The sequence below is a fragment of the Ixodes scapularis genome, unplaced genomic scaffold (assembly GCF_016920785.2).
Source record: "Ixodes scapularis isolate PalLabHiFi unplaced genomic scaffold, ASM1692078v2 ptg001092l_1__unscaffolded, whole genome shotgun sequence".
Lineage (NCBI taxonomy): Eukaryota > Metazoa > Arthropoda > Arachnida > Ixodida > Ixodidae > Ixodes > Ixodes scapularis.
Window position 1 is genome coordinate 31143 of NW_024610100.1, and position 20792 is coordinate 51934.

A 20792-nucleotide genomic window follows, 5' to 3' on the forward strand; every position below is an offset into this window, starting at 1 on the left:
GCTGAAGGCGGAGCTTCTGGTCCGAGCTAAGAACGGAGTAGCAAGCGCTCCGGGGACGTTGATGCTCTCAGGTATGGCTCCCGTCTTCGGAGTCTCGAGACCGAACGCTCCGCCTCAGCGGCGCTAACGGGCATGGTGGCCAGGATTTGCAGCAGGCGATTGACATTAGAATACAAGACCAAGATCAAGACCTCTACCGGTGACACGCGCTAAGCGGTGCGGTCCCTTCACATCTGTGTCCAAACCAGAACTTCCTCAGACAGTTTGTTTAATGAAACGAATGCTCCGCACAGGCTGGTGATTGGCCAAACCCGAGGATTGCGACATTGATACCGACGTCGTGGGCCATGACATTGCTCTCGCCTAGGGCGGACGATGCTGCCTGACGTGAATGTGCCGACTCTGTTGGAGACGTTGATGGCACGCTTGAAGTTGTAGGTCAATAATCATTATTTAAAAAAAGCGTCAAGCGACAGCTTTGGCTATTGAATTAATTTTTGAGAGTCTATATACGTAAAGGAACTTTCACGACTCACGTGTTGAACGCAGGATTATAAACATTACCCACTGCAGTGATTAAAGAAGTAACCTCGGTACGCTTTGAAACCAAAAGTATTATGAGCGTTCCAAAGTGCTTCTACGGTGCATATGCTGCCGCATCTCTCTCCCGCTTTTTTCTTCTTTTTTTTTCTTTTTTACATTTTGGTATGCCCCCAAAACAAATAAAAGACGGGACGAAAAGAAAAAAAGAAAGCTAAGCTGTTTGTCATTTTGTCGTCCTGTTTGTAGGGTTGTAGGGTTTGCAAAGTCAAAGTATTGCTATTTTGAAATTTTGTTTCGCTGCCCTGATAGTGGCGTGGAGTCCTTGAGGCTCAAAGAGTAGGGGAACTTTATTCAAGCCGCCTGCATTCTCCGAGGCGAGGCCAGCGTCCTTCGAGGTCAGGATTTCGCGGCTTATGTGACGTCAGGAGCGGAGTCATCCGTACCTGCGAGCCCGAAGAAAGGCTTAGGTTGCTAATAACACTGTCGAGTTTGACGAGAGCTCTTCGGAAAGCCGGAGCCGGACTTCTATTTCTCACGCTCACGCAGTCCACGGACAGTGTTGTCATCTTCGTTTTGCTTTGGAATGTTCCGGCCCCTCGCCGTAGTGGGTTGTCGAACAGAAAGAGAAGCACATAGGACTTTTAATGCCTTCACAAAAAAAAAAAAAAAAAAAAAAAAGCTGACAATGAAAAAGGGAAAGGAGGAAAGAGGAAAAAGGAAAGGGTCGAAGGTGCTTCGACCCTTGAACACGACCTGGCTACGCCAATGTCTGGTTTATCAGCGCGGCCAGCCAGCGCATTCCGACGAGCTGCCACCTTGAGCATGCGTGTCTTCGCGGCAACCGCGTCGTATTTACACGTACCGTATGTCGGATTCCCAGTCGGTACCTTTTCGTTTCCGTGGTTTGGACCCACTTCAAAACAACGATTCGGGGTAGTGGTTAGCAGATCGAAGACAAACAAATGTTGGGGGATAACGAATGCAGACCAGCATTTATTTTCTCCAAAATCTCACACAAATGTGACAAAACACAAATCACACTGTCGGGTTTGTCGAAACTAGCTGCTTGGCGGATTTTCCGGAGTGGTGTCAAGCGACTCTGGTGATTCCGCCGGAATGCTTCGATGAAATCGATATTCCATAGCGACCTCTTTCTGACAGATGGCCAGTCTGTTCGCCGAGTCAAGAAACTGACACCGAAGAAAGCGGACGAAGCCTAATTACACAACGTACGCGTTTGAAATTGTAGCGCATTTCACAGAACCTTTGCAAGCAATGCAAAAATTTAGTCCCACTTTCATCGCGGACCGCTGCTATCGTTTACCTAGCCGAGACACTCCAGATGAAAATTTCTGGCCGGCTTGGTTAAAATGTTTCATTGGGTCCACCGTTCCCGTACATTCGATGGCGCTTGTTTCGACCGGGAACGGCTGCCATTACGTACGACTAGCACATGATAAAATATAGCACACAAACATGAGGTCATCCTTAATTCTAATTAACTCTACCTTTGGCGCGTCATGGAGATTCCCGCTTGTGCCGGCACCCCACCACCACCACCACCGGCTGTTAGGCCTATGGGCCCGAGCTCGCTAGACAGATAGGCCTAATGGCGGTAGCACATCCTCGGAGCAGTTCACGTCCACAATCGCCCAGTAAGCGCACGGACGTTAAATATGCACACCAGCACGGGAAAACGTGGACAGAAGACGACACGCGGCAAGAACGGCAGGTTCAGTTCGCAGAAATGAGCGCCTCGAGCACCACACTGGCCCCAGCTGCCCCGAATTCCGTTCCCGTACATTCGATGGCGCTTGTTTCGACCGGGAACGGCTGCCTTAACGTACGACTAGCACATGATAAAATATAGAACACACATGAGGTCATCGTTAATTCTAATTAACTCTACCTTTGACGCGTCATGGAGCTTTCCGCTTTCGCCGGCACACCACCACCACCACCGGCTGTTAGGCCTATGGGCCCGGGCTCGTTGGACAGATAGGCCTAACGGCGGTAGCACATCCTCGGAGCAGTCCACGTCCACGCGCACAATCGCCCAGTCGAGCGCACGAACGTTAGAAATGCACACCAGCACGGAAAAACGTGTACAGCAGACGACACGCGGCAAGAACGGCAGATTCAGATCGCAGAAGTGAGCGCCTCGAGCACCACACTGGCCCCAGCTGCCCCGAATTCCCGAATGGGGCGCTCGCGCGTGGGCTTCTGGGTAGTCACCGCCGTCGGGCAGCACTCTCCGGGCTCGTTCATGACGCGAATAGAGCATTCTTGGCGGCGGCGTGCAACGTTCGCGCTCGTCGCTACGAGCGCACAAAAATCGAGAAAGCTGCCACGCGCCACCGACCTGAGCGCACCCGAACTCGTGTGGACCAAGAAAACGCAACCTACGTATCCATCCGTGGATCGCGCCGTGTTTATTTACTTTTTTTCTGCTATGGCTTGGAATCGGGAAGAAATCTGGCCCCGCCAGGTACCGACGCAGGTATTTCCAGAGAGGGGAGGTTAGCGTATCAGATGTCTTTTGAAACCCCCCTCCCCCCCCCCCCCCCCTTCCCTTTGTTTTCCCGCCCTAAATTTTTACACATGCACAAATCAAGAGGAAGTCAGAACATCTGGACAGACCGCCCGCCCCCGCCCCCTCTTAATCCGCCACCGGGCCCCGCCAACGGCTCTCTTATCCTTTTGAGATCGCGTGAAAGCTTTCTCGAGAGGCCGTTGGCTGTGTTTTTCGTGAAAACCCAGGGAGATGCAGACGCACATTTTTCGGTCCTGTTCAGACGGCGCATTCATTTCACGAAACTCGTATCGCGAGTCAAGATGCGCCAGAAAAATGCATCGTGTGAAAGGGCCTTTAAACAACACACAATGGTTGCACTATACTTGAGTCTGCCCGAAAAGAGCTGGATTGCCTTCTGCTTCCCCATACTACCCTCAACTTTTGAGTATTCGCCAGATTGAGCGAAAAGTTCGTATTTTGTGATTGGTTTTTCACTAGTGTAATATTTGTTGTTCGAGAGCGTCGGGATTTTGGACAAAAACCAGCCCCAAAACGTCTTGGACCCATTATAACGTACTCTTCCACGACGGGAAACCCGTTGGTGCCAGAGCCGGGACTCAGCGGAACGGGGGAAACGCCGGCTGCGTCAATGGCGGCCGATCTCCCGCGGACGGGTGGACGGATGGGAGTATTTTCACCTCCCATTTCGTCTTGCGGAGGGTTGTCATACAAGAACTCCAGTTTAAAATGGGAGTAATATCAGGTGTTGCCGCTTTTATACCTCGTCTCTTAGCGACCAGAGTAAAGTGGTGGTTTCTAGTTTTTATACTCCCATGTGCGGGAGTGAATGCTTTAGGCTTGGGAGTTTAATCGGTATCTTATTCTTTAAAACCCCCATCCGGGCTACTTTTCGTTTACAGTGTATCGTGAACGTGTTTTTTTTTTCTTTTTTAGGATTGGGCGACCAGCAGTTTTATTTATGGTTCACTGCAGTGTGTTGTGGCATCCCTAGTATTTGTCAGAGCTCAGCTGGGGGGACATGCATCTCATGCATCGAAAACTCGAGCCAAAGCGGAGGTTATACGTCTCACGGCGGGGGCTCCTGAACATCGATGCTCTTTCAGAGCAGACTTTTAGAATGCAGTTCCGCTTCGAGAAAGCGGATTTTTCCCACACTGGTGAGCGGTCTGGATTTGCCTCAAAGCGTGCCAAGCGCCCAGGGGGTGCACGTATCAGCCCGAGGAGCTCTGTGCATGTGCCTGCGAAGGTTAGTCTACCAAACCTCTTGTACGATCGCCAAGAGCACTTTTGCAGGAATTACTCAGTGATTTCCACCATCACAAACAAGTTGATGTTCTACGTTGAGAGAAACTTCGGCTTCCTTCTGAACAACCTTGGTTGACCCTCGCGAACCTGAAGGAGATGAGCGAGGTAAGCTTGACACTGACGACTCCAGTACCACACTTTAGTTGAGACAACAAATATTTGCTCTAACAAACTGATTCGCATAAGCACGTAACCTAAACATCAGTAACAACCATGCCCGAACCATTAAGCGCCTGTGTTGCGTCTAGCTGTGGTCTCGATTTACTGCATAATTATTCTATAAACGGCGCATAGTTTTGGTTTTTATGCGTGGTGAAACCCTTTATGAAATGCCTCGCAACTGCAGTATGTTGTTTTGTTTGCCGGCGGCTCATTGCAAAGGAGCCCCACTCACATATTGCTGCACTCTAAAAAAAAAAAGGTGTCAAGGGAGAGTAAGTGCCCTAACTTACTCTCCTTTAACTCTATCTGCATGGAAGTTACTCTTTCCCGACCGCTTCTTTCGATGATACTCTCCCTTAACCCTCCCTCGACCTCGAGAGTAACTGTAACGAGAGTTAGTTTCTCCTCGCGATATCACGGGCGGTCGATAGATGGCGCCGCTATGGGTTCGGCGCAAGTTCGACGCTGTTCGGCGCAGGTATTTTTTTCGTTTTCTCGGGAAAACCTTTTTTTCCTATCCGCTTTTTTTTTTTCTTCTTTTTTTTCTTTTCTTTTTTTTTTGGGGGGGGGGGAGATGGGCAAGGATGTTTTAATAAATGAGTTGGTACTGCCTGCCTTGACGGGTTTATATTTCAGTATTTATTAACTTAATTATTACCTGCGGCAGGAAGATCATTGGAGCGGGGGACACTTCTTCATCCAAGCAATAGGCAATTAATGTTTTTGCTACACAGATATATTAAACAATAAACATATAGATTAGTGTGTAAACGGGTGTGTGAGCGGATGCTGACGCGCGTGTGCGATTATGTTTCGTTACGTAAGTGCCTAGGGTTGTTATGTAGCCCAGGGATGTTTTTGGGGCATTGTTATATTTTTGGGGGGTCGTTTCAAGTTACTGCTGAGTCCGACCTCACTGATGTTAGGAACAGGTATTTAGTATAGAAAAAGTATTTTTTTCCAAATTCGCATTAAAAGCAATCAAAGAGGAAAACCTCCCTCCGTGACAGAAGAGGTCGGCTTCGCGCGATCTATTGCATACGCCACGTGACGACCATTTCATAAAGCGTCGCCCTAAACACGGCGTTCGTTTCGAAGCCTTGTGTAGGTTGAAAAAACCTATACATGGCGGCAAGCCAGGTTTATGGTACGTGACACTAGGGGCTCCCTTATTTTCACCGCCGTGGAGAAAATAAACGACGGAGCCAGGGCGTTTGGAAAAGTTGTTAGCGATGATTTCCAAACTTGTTATGCGGTCTTTGTTTTGAGTCATTAAATAAACTTGGCTTGACTACTACCTTTTTTTTTTCAATATTTACATTTTACTTTCCGAAGCGCGGGAGTCGATCAGTCTTCTGCTCTGTTCAAGAAAAGCTCTGGGGGGTCAAACCTTTGACTCTGCACAGTTTGCTACATCCTTTAACTGTTTTAACCTCGCTCTCCGAAGCTCCCTTGACAGGAAGGTTTGCGATATAAGGGAACATTCAAGATCGCTGCTCTTTTCCGCTGTTCATCAAACAGTTCCTAATGTACAGCGGAAGTACCGCGTAGCATTCCGGATATCGATATTTGTGGTACGGATCTCACTGGCTTTAAATATAGATACATTAGTGTGTATTACAGAAGTCTTATTTCGCTGTCCAACAGAGCCACATTTAAACTGCCATTGACGGGTTCACCTTACGTTCAGTTGATTCTACACAGCAAGCGATAGCTCAATTATTTTGGGAAGAACGTAGACTGCTCTATGTCGCCCTACGATATGTTAAAAAGTATGCTATGCTTCTTATGTTCAATGTCCCCGAGGTACGAAACACGAACGACAGAAGCTCAGTTAAAATGAATGAGCGAAAATGTCTGTATGTTCTGTAACTAGCGGTAGCTTCCTCCATCTAGCATGGCCTTTGAAAAAGCCTGTGTCTAGAGTGCCGTGGTACTCTTGCCAAGCGTTCAAGTGCCCACGTCCGATGGCACTCTAAGCACGCATTGGAGAGCCGTCCGAATGCCCTAAATGGGCTGTACAGAAGACGTGGGTCAGCGCGTCCCGAGAAGCATAGCCTGCCGCATCCGTGAGCTAAAGAAATCCGATTCACAACAAATTTTTCACCATCGAAGTGCTTCGAAAGTGAGGGAAGTGTCGCAAGCGGAAATTTAGAGGACCCAGAGGAAATTAGAGAGTAAATAAATTTAGAGGAATTTAGAAGATAAATAAATCTGTCTTTTAGAGACAGCCAAATTTACTTATAAGCTTGGTCTTGGTAGTAATCCAGCCAGCTGAAAGTCGGTGTCGTCCCAATCCGGCTGACGCCTCAATTCGGCTATTGCCTCAATTCGGCTAGAAGTTTCAATTCGGCTGGACGTTCCAGTTCGGCTACATCCTCAATTCGGCTAGAAGTTTCAGTTCGGCTGGACGCTTCAGTTTGGCTAAATCTTCAGTTCGGCTACAAGTTTCAATTCGGCTGCATGCTTCAGTTCGGCTAGATCCTTGTTTCAATTCGGCTGGACGTTCCAAGTTGATCAAGCTAGACATCCAAGCATAAGGTGCCCCCAATTTTTTTAGAGAGACGTTAACTATATCTGCATCTTGCCTTAACATTGCAACGTGCAAGCTCAGATCAATAAGTTCAAGCAGCTACCCCAAGCAGCACAATTCACCGGCTCAAGCTTGAGCCTGCTTGGGCAGCCGGGGAAAGTTTCCCTGGCCCAAGCACCGTTTTGCTCCAAGGGGCAAGCTAGCCCCAGCCTGGCTAGCCGGCCCGGCAGTTCAGTGGGGGTTCCTTGTACAGCCAAGCTTGGCTAAACGGTGTAAAACAAGCCTGGGCCAGGCTGGCAGTTCAGTGGTCAGCCAAGCTTGGCAAAACGGTCTAAATGCATCCTGGGCCACACTGGCAGTTCAGTGGTCAGTCAAGCTTGGCAAAACGGTGTAAATGCAGTGTGGGCCAGGGTGGGAGTTCTCTGGTCATTCAATCTTGGCTATACGGGGAATTTACAGACTTCTCCCAAGGAAGTCTATGTTGTCATTCAAAGGATGTTTTTGTGGCATAAGATATAGTCAGACATCTCCAATTTTTGGTGCTGTGTGCAGAAAAAAACTGGTTGCTACCTTGTTCCGGATTTAGTGACCCACGATTAATGGAGCTGCTCCAGTAATTTTCTCAGAATACTTAAACAATAAAATGAAAGTTGAAAACATGTGCGAGCTGCTGTATTTATTGTGCAGTTGGCATGCAAATGAAGCTGCAAAATCAAGTCAAGTTTGATACAGTGGTTTTTTATTTCATGTTCAGTACATGGTGCTAGCTTATGCCCCGAGTCCCACTACAGCGACAAACAGAAACAAATGACGACAAGTCTCAAACCTGAGTCTTTCGCGATTTGAGGCTTTGTGGAATAAAGGAGGCTATGCTTAAAAACAAGCATCATGCACGCGAGGGTATCTTTGACAGGCTTAGAATCACTCATGCTTATTTCACGAGCACCGAACGAATAAACGCCTGCCAAAGGTACCATCACGGGCATGCTGAATGGGTTGGAGGCTTGTAGCTGTCGTTTGTTTCTGTTTGTCGCTCTCGTGTCCCACTAGAGTGACAAAGGCTGGTTGCTGGTCGAGTATCTGCTGCCTGGCAACTGGGCTTCACAGCTAGTAGGTGGCTCTGCCGATTCGAGTACTTAAGACAGCAGTTGTCCATGGTTCACCCCATGGCCACTTCATGGCTGTGACGTAGAGCTGGATAGCAGCACCTGGAGAAGGAATAAGATAACCAGTGATGCATGTTTAGTAAATATGTTTTACATGAACCATGCTCCTAATTAAATTATAACACAGCAGAAAGGCCACCCAAAAGGTCTTGGTGGTATGTTCAGTCTCCTTCAATATAAAAGACGTACTAAAAGCGCGTGGCCGTGATGGCCGTGGGCACTATATGTGCGCTCCACGAGATTCTGTTCTGCCTCGAGGAAAGGACGCTCACTCGGGGCTGAACTGGTCCTGAACTTGTTAACCGTTTTTGGTTTAGGTTCAGACTAAAAGTTTGCTTTATCGGCATTGCGCCCAGAGATGTGATCATGGAGGCTCGAAGTAAGCATGCTCATTATTGTTTTCGTTATCAGTTGTTTCTGGTGTAAAATTTGAAAACAGGCACAAATATTAACGTTACACCTGAGTCTCATATTTGAAAAATAAAATGTCTTGAAGAGCGGAATCATTAATCAGAAGGATGGCATGGACCATGCTATTTAAAAGTGAAAATAATTGCCTTGACTCGGGCCAGTTTCTCTCGGACAGCCATTTCAGAATTAGTTGCTGTGACATAATGTGAATTAACTGCTCTCCACCGTCAACCCGAAAACTGATAAGTGTGAATTGCGCTTTAGCTGAGCACTACGTGAGTTCCCCCTTGGGTAGATTGGGATCTCCCAGAGCACACACAGTGCCCCCACCAGTCACTGCCTCGGCCAGGCGCTCCCACTGGGTCTTTCATACTGCAGGAGAATACAGAACGCAGGAACTACAGAATTTGACAGTGACAAGCATGATTTCCCTCCATTTGTAGAATACTACTGTCAGTAAATGCAAAATAAAAGCCAGTTAAAGCACCTCAATGTGAACACCACATATAACATACAGTACTGTGGAAGGTTGCTCAGATCGTTTGAAAGCAGACTGAATTGCCGCAAGGGAATTTTCTTGTTTCTCTTGATAGTAAAACCAAGCCATAAGTACAACTTCACTGTAAAGACAATGTTTTCTATCTGCTTTTCTTTAAATGCGTAGAAGTACTTTTTGGTATTTATGTTACCTACCTCTAAAAAGACGAAGGACCAGTAAAAGGAAACACACAGACACAGTTACGTACAAAACAAGCGTGTTGGTAAGAGTAACTACACATGAGGAAGATACATAAAAAGGAGGGGGACGGACGGACGGACAACTTTGTTGTCCGTCCCCCCTTTCTATGCATCTTCCTCATGTTTAATCACAAACACAGCGCTGTGTCTTTCCTTTTACTGGTCCATCTTTTTTGCACTGTTTTAACCCATTCAATATGGCCATCAACCAACTTGCCCAACTTTACACCTTGCTACCTCTAAAATAGCAATATAAAGTGGTCTCAACTTCCACTGACAGCCCTGAAGCTATAAACCCACAAAAAACCAAATTCCCTAGTAATTAAAACAACACAAAAGAAAATCAGATCAGAAAAACATTCAGTCTGATTTGATTATATTGAATCAATAAATACAATGAATGTGAGCAAGAATTCTTGTGAAAATGTATTATAAACTTACAATGTAAAATGGGATGAAAGTCCTACTAAAGCAACCAAGAGGAACAACCGACCCCAACACGACTTAAATACATTCAGCATGCACACGAAGATACCTTTGGCAGGCTTCCCATTTTTCGAGGCTCATGAAGTAAGCACAAGTTATTGCAAGAATGCCAAAAGATATCTTTGTATGCATGCTGCATGGTCTTGGGGCTTAAGATGGCAAGTTGGCTATTCATCACTGAATAATACGCCAAAAAAACACAGACACAACAAAGGAAGATCTGGACAGGACACGGCATAACCTTCAACTGAATGGTTCATATAAAAAAACAGAAATACATATAGACCCTTTCAGGCAACATTTCATGGGTGCACCGCTGCCACCTTGACGTCACGTGATCCTGCCGCCATAGCCGACCTTCAGTTTCTCGCAGTTGCTCCGCGTTGTGTGCGGCACCGGCCACCACCGGAGCTTTGTTCTCGAGTTCTTTTACGTTCTGCATTGAAATTGTGTGTTTGCTTTAGGTCCTTTTGATATTTCGGGCTTTCATTTAATCATTTGATATCTACATTTGAACATTGCTCTTGTATTCTCTTATTTATAGAATGGAATCGGACAGCGAATGGATCGACGATAAAAGATTATGGCCTAGGCTTCAGAAACCATTAAGTTCATCACATTTTGTTTTTATCGCTAATAAGGGCAGTCAATACCATTGCGACACATAAAAATTTCAACTGACGCTGTAAGGCTATCGCAGTCGTGCTTCTTGCTGCATGTGCGAACTTTAGACATTGTTTCCGTAAGTAAAAGCCGAACTGCATGTAAGTGCTCAAGCGAGCGGCGAGACGAGCAACGGCGACAATGATGAGTCAGCGACGAAGATTTCTTACTGTCGCCCGTTGCATCGCTCGGTTTTTGGATTTCTAGAAAACGTCGCTCATCGTCTTGGTCGCTTGCGTGCGGTTTGCCTCGTCGCGCGACTGATTGAGCGAAAGCGAAGCGAGTCGCTTGGCTCCTTGCTCTCTAAACCACTTGCATGCGGTTTTCTAGAAATCCAAAAGCCGAGCGCCGCGACGGGTGGCAGTGTGAAACTTTCGTTGCTGACTCGTCGTTGTCGCTCGTCTCGTCGCTCGCTAAAGCGCTTAGATGCGGTTCGGCTTTTATCTATGGAAACGATGTCTAAAAGCGCGCACATGCACCAAGAAGCATGACTGCGATAGCCTCACTGCCAAAAATTTGGGGGATTTGCGTGCCAAACCAACGACGGGCATCTGGAGATAGCCTCACTGCGTCAGTTGAAATTTTCATATGTCGCAATGGTGTTGACTGCCCTTTATTAGCAACAAAAACAAAAGAATGTGATGAACTTACATGTTCTCTGAAGCCTAGGCCATGATCTTGTATCTTGATCCATTCGCTGTCAGATTCCATTCTATAAATAAGAAAATACAACATCTATAATGAAACATAGGTATCAAATGGATAAATGAAAGCATGAAATATCAAAGACCTAATGAAAACACTCGGCTTCAACGTGGGTCGTAAAAGAACACAAAAACAAAGCTCCGGTGGTGACCGGTGCAGCACACAATGCAAAGCAACGGGGACAAAATGAAGGTCAGCTATGGCAGCCCGTTAAGCACGCCGACTGGTGGCAGCTCGAGTAACTGACTCCCTAAAAGCATCTATACAGATAAAAAACTGACACCTGCTGGCAGAACACTGTAAGGTCGAAATGCACTTCCTCAGAAACCAGTGCCACTAGTCCCACAGAGAGTGAAATTCTGTCAGACAATGACACTAAGGGTGCACCTCAGACAAGAGTTGTTACCCTGGTATTTTATCCAGGTCACCTAGCAATTCACTGCGTCCATTGTGAGTGCAAGTCCAACTTAGAAAAAGACTAGTGTCATGGGCTGCTACAAGACAAAAACAAACAGGAAAATTCACAATGCCTTCTTGATGAAATCCTAGAATAACAACTCATGTGAGCACACCCTCATTACTAACACATGACAAAGAATTCCACGGTCTGCAGAGCCAATGACGCTCGTTTCTGGGGGAGTGTGTTCAGTAGTCGCATCAGCCCACTTCACATGGCGCAATTTCGCTTGCAAATTTACACCTGTGACATCAGGCACTGCAGCTTCCCCCATGCCTATATTTCGCTGAGTGAGTGACGTCACAACAGCAAACTCACAAGTAAAATCACACCATGCGAATCAGGTTTACAGTGTTCTGACAGCATGTGTCACTTACTATCAGTAGATATATTTTTTTTACCAAAGTAAACTATTCAGTTAAAAGTTAAGACGTCTCCTGCCCAGATCTTCCTTCATTTCGTCTGCGTTTTTTGGCGTATTATCCAGTCTTGAGGCATATCAGTGTCAGGTGTTTTTCTTTGTCGCTCTAGTAGGACCCGGGCAGGGTGGGTAAACAGTCATGTCTCAATAATATGGATACTCTGCTATATAAAAACAGTTTTCGGGGACCAACCGGGTAAATACCTGCATTTTGTCCTGTTATTATGCACAGCTCACATTATGGACGCCTCTGGTTAGGAACGGAGGTGTCCATTTGCATGAGACATCACTGTCAAATTCCCTAGTGTTGAAATTAATGACTGCATGCTCTGAAGCCACGTAGCAGGCTTCTCCACTGAACACTAATGCGTAGTGGTGGCATGGCAGATGTTTGTGGCTGCAGAACACACCGCAGGCAAATGATATCCAATGTGGACAATCATGGATATTTGACATTAGAATCAACCAACAAATAGGCCTACATGTTGCTGTCACAGAATTGAAAGATTTTTTTTCATCGTTAGCTTCCGTTTTGTGTAAGATGCACGAGTGCCGAAAACACGAGCTCGGAAGAGAAGAAAAAGAAAAAAAGAAGGAAGGCGGAAGCTGCGTAGAGCTAGGCTTCAGTGGTTGGAACAACAAGCAAGGCTTCAGTGGTGTGGGAGGTCGAACCCCGAACAAGGCTTTGTCAAGATGGTTGGTGGGCCCTGAGCAAGCTTCGACAACGTGCATGTGCTTGTGAGCGAGCGCTGTTCGGCACTATAACCACCCAAGCCACCACAAGTTCTCGACTCCGACTGGTGCCGCCAGGGACTGGAACCACCACCGACATCTTGCGACCATGATTCGACTTTCCTCATACGAAATGTATGGCGTCTTTGATTTGGCTTCTGTTCCCTCTTTGTTACGCTTTCGAAGCTTTTGTGATTTTCTTGCCGCTGCTACGAAGAGCAAAAGGCTTCCAAGATATGTTCTTTTCCTTTATTTTCATTTTTTTACGTCCGTTTGTGCGTCCTGTGCACCTTTTCTTTAATTTTAAATTTCATTACTAATAAATAGTGTTTCGAAATGCCAGGTACAAGTCACTCTCAATTCCTACCGCCTCTACGGAATCCATCACCTAGGTGTGGCCCTAGCACCTGGACAGCGGTCCAATTCAGATTACAAGTTGGTTTGTTTATGGCATCTTTTCCAACCGAACCTGTGACAAACTGGCATCCACTACAGCACTTGAACCTGACACAAGTTAGTCACAGGTTCGATTGGAAAAGATCCCATAAAAACAAACTTGTAATTTGAATTGGACCGCTGTCCAGGTGCTAGGGCCAAACCTAGGCGATGGACTTCCTGAGAGGCGGTAGGAACTGAGAGTGAGTCGAGCCTGGCGTTACGGAACACTATTTAATAGTAATGAAATTCAAAAGTAAAGAAAAGGTGCACAGCACGTGCACACAGTCGTAAAAAAAAAGAAATAAATAAAGGAACAGAACATATCTTGCAAGCGTTCCACTCTTCATAACCGCGGAAGGAAAAACACAAAAGCTTTGAAAGCATAACAAAAGGAACAGAAGCCAAATCAAAGGTGCCATACATTTGGAGGAGGAGGAGAGTCCAATCATGGTCCCAAGATGTCGGTGGTGGCTTGGGTGCTTGCAGCGCCACACAGTGCTCACTCACAAGCACAGGCACATTGTCTAAGACTTGCTCGGGGCCCACCAACAGTCTTGACGAAGCCTTGCTCGAGGTTCGACCACCCAAACCCACGAAGCCCTTGCTTCGCGTTCCACCACAACCACACCGTGTGCGGGTTCCACCTTCTTTCTTCTTGATCCCTTCCTCTGAGCTTGTGCTTTCGGCACTCGCACATTTTGCTCAAAACGAAAACCAGTAAAAAGAGTACAAAAACCACTGAATTCTGTGAGAGTTGTTATGACTGTGAATGTCTAGAGGGCAAAGTTGACATTTGCAACAAAACTTGAAATAATAAGGCATGTGGAGAGGGAGACAAAGGTTTGTGTCACTGGAGCCCACAAGATCTTTGTAAACTACTCAAGAAACGGTGTGACATAAAAGCGCGACAAAAGACATTCTGATGCACGGCATATTAAGACATCGAGAAACCACTACAGAGGTGGTTTAGAGATGTCGGAGCAAGCAACATTCCTATATTGGGACAAATCTTCTAAAGGAATGTGAAAAACTCCTTTTACTCTTGAAGTGAAGAATCTTCTAAAAGAATGTGTATGTGATGGGACTATTGTGCTGGCAGTGCCAGCGTCGAAAGAGAAAGTCAATGGCTCAACAATCAATTGAAGCCAAGTATGAAACCAGAAATAGTTAAATGCCTTGCCTAGGAAATTGGCCTGCAGTGGCAAAAGCATCCCTGGCAAGCGATTCACAGTTCGCATGGAAGCTAACAGAACAAGGCCCAGATACCAGAGCTTTTGAAAACCAACACGGATGGCACCACAAAAATGTATCCTTAGTGATGGGAAAGTTTAGAATGCCAAATAGTATGAGCTGTTGTAGTAAAACCATCATATACGTATGAAACATGAAATCATGGATGACTCGGGATCTCTTTGGTGGCTCGTGGACTGGGAAGCCGAGTTTGTGGATAAGCGTCCCAGCGTGTGCTTACTTGGTGACATGTGCCACTTAACACTATCCAGTTCTATTCTAGCAGCCAAACACGACATCCAAGCTGCATCCGTTAGACCAAGGCATAATTCAAAGGTAGTCTAGATTGTGTTTACCATTTATAAATGTCCAGGCACGTCTGCAATTTAGCACATCCAGAGGCTTTCAGAGACAGTCACAAGAGCCAGCAGCTTGCTTGGGCAGCTCACTGTCAGCCACTCTGTTCTTCCATGCACCGTGCCACCTCCATGAGCTCCCACTGAAAAACAAAAGAAACAGAATCGGAAATTATACTTGCAATAAGAACATCTCAGCAGCAGAGGCTACGTTATGGTGCCTGGAATGCGCCTCCAACTGGTTTGTTTCATGCTGTTGGATGTTGCAATCCTGGCAGTTGGTCGTACAACTTCTGGCAAAAAAAATATGAGCTAATGCAGCCGTCATTGTCCTCGCAACATTCAAAATCCTGGCTGACAAAGCTTCCATGGACTGTCAAGCTGAGGGATACCCTCTCTCCCCCCCCTCCCTTTTCCAGCAAAAACTACCTCAACTGCCATGATGTTCACAGCCCGGAAAAGATCCCCTAGAAGTTTATTCAGGAGCAACTAGGGTAGCTATAGAGACAAGCTCTCGCACTATGAAGCCATTCCACAAATCTGCCATAAGCAGCAGCAGTTCATTGAGAGTATAGAAGTTTTCCTTGTAAATACATCTCGAGATGAAGTTGCATCTCTGGATTCTACCAAGACTCTAGTTTCCAGCAAAGATTTACGTTGGCAGGCCGGCCGAGTTGCTGAGTAGGAGGAAGGTGCATGTGCCACACCACACGAATCTTTTGCTTACATTCAGAGAAAGGAAGGCTGAACTTCCCTGATCGATACTGATTAGGCTGAAAATCTTGAGACTTTTCCAATTGCCGAATTCCTCAACAATACCAATTTTTCAGCTCATAGACACCCTGCACAGGGTTGAGTTAGGTACTAATGATCATTAACAACTGCGTGAATTACTGTACACATATGCTGTAACTATACTAAAGCCCAACTTATTCTAGTAACACACAACACTATAAAACTACCAAAAAACAGACAGCATGCACCCGTGGCAGAGTAAGCGCTCTAACCCCTACTTTTGAAACATATCACCTCATCTAAGGACGTATTAAAGCCTATTCCTCTATTTTAAGCAAGTTAAAAAAATATATGAAAGAGACATCAAGCGCCCTGTCCCCATGGGCGTTTATCTCCACGACTGGCAAACAGAATGGGGATAGAACGAGTAGAACAGCAAAGCAGGAGAGGAATAGGAGGGGTGCAGTCGAAAAGAGCTAGAAAGTGATATACTTCGGGACAACATTCTGTGGCAATGGAGCTAAAGCTAGAGAGCCAAAGGACACCATTTCACTGCATAGCTGAATATAGTTCAACCATAATAATTTGCTGGGTGGAACGTAACCAATTAAAATACTATATGTAAAATTGTTCTGTTTAGCTTTGACTTTAGAATGTTAGCATAACATTAGCCAGGATGTGCCAAACCTTGAGCATTTCCTATTTAGCTATTTTGTGTTTTCTTGGTTTAAATTCACCCTAGGTTTTCTAGCTCCCTGCAAAATTAAAATGGCATCTTTGGGCATCATCAGTGTGGTGTATTGTAGGTACACTCTGTGAGCTCGCCTCTTTGTTTGACATGTAAGATTTTTACGAAGTTTGGCAACCAAGAAATCTTAAAACAAACCAAGCAAGTGGTGTGCAACGTGTATGACAAATGGGACAGTGGGAACCGGGACTCCTAGTTATTTCCGTATGCCGGTTGGCAAGCAAGCTCACTGGTGTGTGTGAGCAGGGGTGAGGACCGAGCTCAGGACCCCTGGGTTCTGCAGCGCAATCCTCGCTACACATATTCTGAGCTGTGGTGTGCCAGCGACCCCCTAGGGCCAGCCATAACTGAATGCGATCCAAATGGAATGCGACTTTGCGTCGTGGAGTGTGCATGCTTCTATTTCTGTATATTCCTCCCGCACAATAGTTTTTCAGCACCAGAAGAGTTTACAGATAACTGACCTCAAAACGCGGCAGCACTCATGAAATTTGTTCATGTGGCGATTTGGGTCAGGTGGTTCATGATCATTGACTAGCGCCAAAAAAATAGACAGGGTCAAGAAGTTGCCACTGGCACACTCGCAACTAACATTATTGAAAGAAAAAATCAATCTGTTACATTGCTGTGAAAAATGTCAATCATGATTACAACCAATGTAGACCTCTATCAAGAAATTCATATTCTTTTGCTGATAAGGTTATGAATGTGTCACTTGTACAATTCGTGCCTTCGGCTATAATCTCAAACACCTCGTGTAGCTTTCTAGACATTTTATCTGAGTATCTGGCCAAAAATTTGGTGTCATTAAATGATGGGAAACAAGGGCAGCAGCTGATGTGTGTGGTCGCTGCAGCAGCGGCCCTTGGAAAAGACAAATGCAAAACTAAACACTGCGAAAAATTCACAGAATGCACGACCAAAGTTGTGTACGAAATCCCAATGTCATATGGTTCTGTGTACACAGGTCAGACAGGCCTATGTATTAATGATCGCGCCCACGAACACGAGGTGGCCACACAAGCGACTTCCATCACGAAATCTGGCCACACACTGCAGACGCTGCTTTTGCTCCCAGTCGTTTAAGGACACCAAATTTTTGGCCAGATACCCCGATAAAGAATCTAGAGAGCTACACCAGGCGTTTAAGATTAAAGCCAAATGCACCAGGTGTAAAAGTGACAGATCCATAACCTTATCGGCAAAAGAATGAATTTGATAGAGGGTTGCACCAGTTGTAGTCATGACTGACGTTTTTCACAGCTATATAAAAAATTTTGTTTTTAATAAATGTTAGTTGCCGGTACGCCAGTGTTCACGTCAAATTTTTGTCTAGGTATTTTTCCGGCGCTTATCTACTATCATGAAGTTCGCAGCTTTTCCTGATTCGACACTGCCTATCTTCGTCAGCTGAGAGACAAATTCTAGTAGATTGACCCCGGTGAAACCTACCTTGCAAGTCTGTCCGAGTGTTTCAGTCAAAGTGTTGGCTTACGTTTAAAAACGGGTTAGCCTTCAGAAATAGATCTGAATATGCCTGCATGCTCGGCGACCGCGGTTCAGGTCCCTCAACCGCAATCCTCGTACAAAAACATGCACTGAAGCAACTGCGTGGTTGACACGCCAAACTCTAACTAAAACCAAAACCAAAAAAAAAAAAAAAAAAAAAAACTATTTGGTGCACTAACACAGAGCCATTAGCACTGCCTGCCTCCCCCCTCCCTAGCTTTCTCTTCATTGCCAAAGAAAGTTGTGCCCAAAAAAAGATGGGTTGCTTTTTTGTTCTAACTCGGAAGAATAAATTTAAGGCTTTATAACAAAAACAAGCAAATGCGTAAGCAACCATTCTTTAGGGTGTTAATTTGTAATCAAAAAAAGAAAAAAAAAACAACAGACGGTTTGTTTTTACGTGTTTGCACAGTCAACTAGCTTTGCAAATGGCAGCTGTTTGTAATTCCGTGGTCAGACCAAGGGACCACCCGACCATGTACACCTTTGCTTTATTACCTACCCTATCCCTTAGCTCTCCATGGTCATCGCCAATTTAGAGTGGGCAATTGTTCGGTATATTACAGTTTGTAATGGTGTTATTTGTTTAGGAAAACAAAATGTCAGATAAATACCAGCAGGGCCCTGCGGAAGCGGTGCATGGGCCCCGTTTCACCTTTCACAAAGCATCCCGTCTTGAATGGCAGCAGAGAAACAGGTGGGGCTGATTCGACTGCAGGCCTTTGCTGAGTTGATGGCTACTATCCAGACTGGCAGCTGATCGGCATCTTCCAGCCACCTGCAGTTTTTTCTTGATGATACAGACTTCCTGCAATGCCATGAATAAGAATCAGACTGACATTCTGGAACAAAAAAGAAACCAAAACTTGCTTCACAGATCAACAAAAGAACAAGTGCCAACATTACGCTTCTCTTGTTGTCAACAGTTCAAAGACTTTGATGACAGCACCATTAAACTAAACCAAACAAGGAAAATGAGCTTCTTCATGACGTAATTGTATTAAGAACCAGGCATGCAGCCGGAGGGGGGTAGGAGCCTACCTCACCTTTTCTTTATTACCTACCCTATCCACCCCCCCCCTCCCCCCCCCAAAATCGTCCATTTTGCTGGGCCCCCCCCCCCCTCCCAATACAAAGTTCTGGTGAAGTGCCTGTTAAGAACAATGTGCATGTAGAGCTTAGATACCTACTGGTACCTTAAGAAATCCCAGGAAGCTAAAAACAAATTAAACACCACTTAAAAATAGCACAGCTCGCTTGATAGGTACATGCACAGCAATCAACAAGCCTCTTGACGTGTTCTGCAGTGCAGGGATACAGATCAAAAATAAACACCCGGGATGTGATCGAAATCCTTTGGGGCAGTGCAATGCGCAAGTTTATCCTGAAGCTACTGTTTGCGCATGCGCCTAAGAGGCATTAAAGCTGGTTCACACTGTTGCAACTGACTACGACCGAGTTTAACAAAACAGGGTTTTAAGCCGCTTACGACTGCCATTACTGCTGGACGGCGTGGTCATAAGCTGTCACAAGAGGCTTAAAGACTGGTTTTGTCGGAGTCAGTCCTAGTCGGGTGCAAGTGTGGACCAGCTTTTAGACTAAAATTGTATCCAGCTTTGGGTCTTTCCACAAATGCTTTAAGAGACTCCCTTCAACTTTACCAGAGCCTCAGGTATTTATATGTCTTAGTAAGTAAGGAGACATCACATTCAAAGTTGCATCTCCTTGATTTGTATGTGTCTCTGCAGTAAATGTGAGAGCGCCTGCCAGATGTGTGTGTTTCTATTGCAACTTTTGTACCACTGAACGTTCTATACCAGACCAGAGCATTTTAATCAAATCATTCAACCTCTTTCCTCAGCCATGTAAACTACTTGTGCACCCACGAGTTCCACAAGTCACGAATGTAGCCGGGGTAAATTAAAACGCCGCTAAGGCAAGCAATAATAATCTTTATTAGCGACAGTAGTACTCTCGGTGGCTCGCAAGGCTAGACATATATACAGGGGCCCGTGCGCACAATCGACTGCTAGGCAATCAACCAGAGCAAGATTATTAAAATAACAAACAAGCAACAAGGAAGAAAACAACAAGAACGATGAGATTAACAGGGCTCTGTCAACACTTTTAAGAAACTCTAGGCCCGCGCGCCTCAAACCCAACGCCACGCACCGCAGGCCGGCGTGAGGCACACGCCGTACACGAGCACAACGACGACGCCCAGCTATGAGCCTGTCCTATCTACCCGCCAAACGCCAGCGCAGCCAGCGCCACACGCCAGCGCCATTCGAACCGCGCCATCCCGCTGGACGCGGCGCGAAAACCAAGTGCGCGCAGGCCGGGAGTTTCAAAATACTGGGCACAACTCAACGCTGTCGCTAGACAAGACGACACGCCAAAGTCAAAACCACCCGAGTCATCCCGAACACACCCATGGCGTTCGTTCCAACGTCCGTATTCAAGCGTTTGACAACACAGAGCAGTTCACTGATAGCAACGCGTACTTTAGAAACGATCTAATCAGCGTCTCTGCAGTGCTCCGTTGTCGCAGAGCATTCACAAGATTCTCAAGATAGCGGCGCCGCCGCCGCCGGTCAGTGCTAAGACGATTTCACTTTTTTCGAGTCAAATCGCAGAAAAAAGTGAAACATTATCCGCATTACGGTGGCAACGTGAGCTACGTTGTTCGGAAGATGATCTAGCATATCTCGGATATTCTTCTAGCATGCATTATGAATATGAAATCGGCAAAACTTACCTAAACTCGGACCGACCGACGCACTCCGAGAAACAGGCCTTTGTCTCCGCTCCGGCGGCTCCGGTGGCTCCGGCGCGAACAAGGATCCGGAAGCTGCTTTGTGGCTTTGGATTAGCACGAAGCCAAAGACTGAATACGACGTAATAGTTTCGGTTTCGAC

General features: G+C 46.1%; 1 long non-coding RNA gene across 3 annotated transcripts; it reads right to left on the bottom strand.

Moving 5' to 3' along the window:
* Positions 1–7798: 7798 nt before the first annotated feature.
* On the bottom strand, positions 7799–20687 carry LOC121834382. 3 transcript variants are annotated; one of them, XR_006077158.1, is made up of 4 exons: positions 20633–20687; positions 18530–18682; positions 14883–15025; positions 7799–8287 (listed from the first exon to the last, which is right to left on the bottom strand). It is a non-coding gene; the product is annotated as an uncharacterized LOC121834382 (long non-coding RNA). The 3 variants fall into 3 exon arrangements; XR_006077159.1 differs by having other exon boundaries at positions 14883–15019; positions 18489–18682; XR_006077157.1 differs by having other exon boundaries at positions 18489–18682.
* Between the last annotated feature and the right edge of the window lie 105 nt (positions 20688–20792).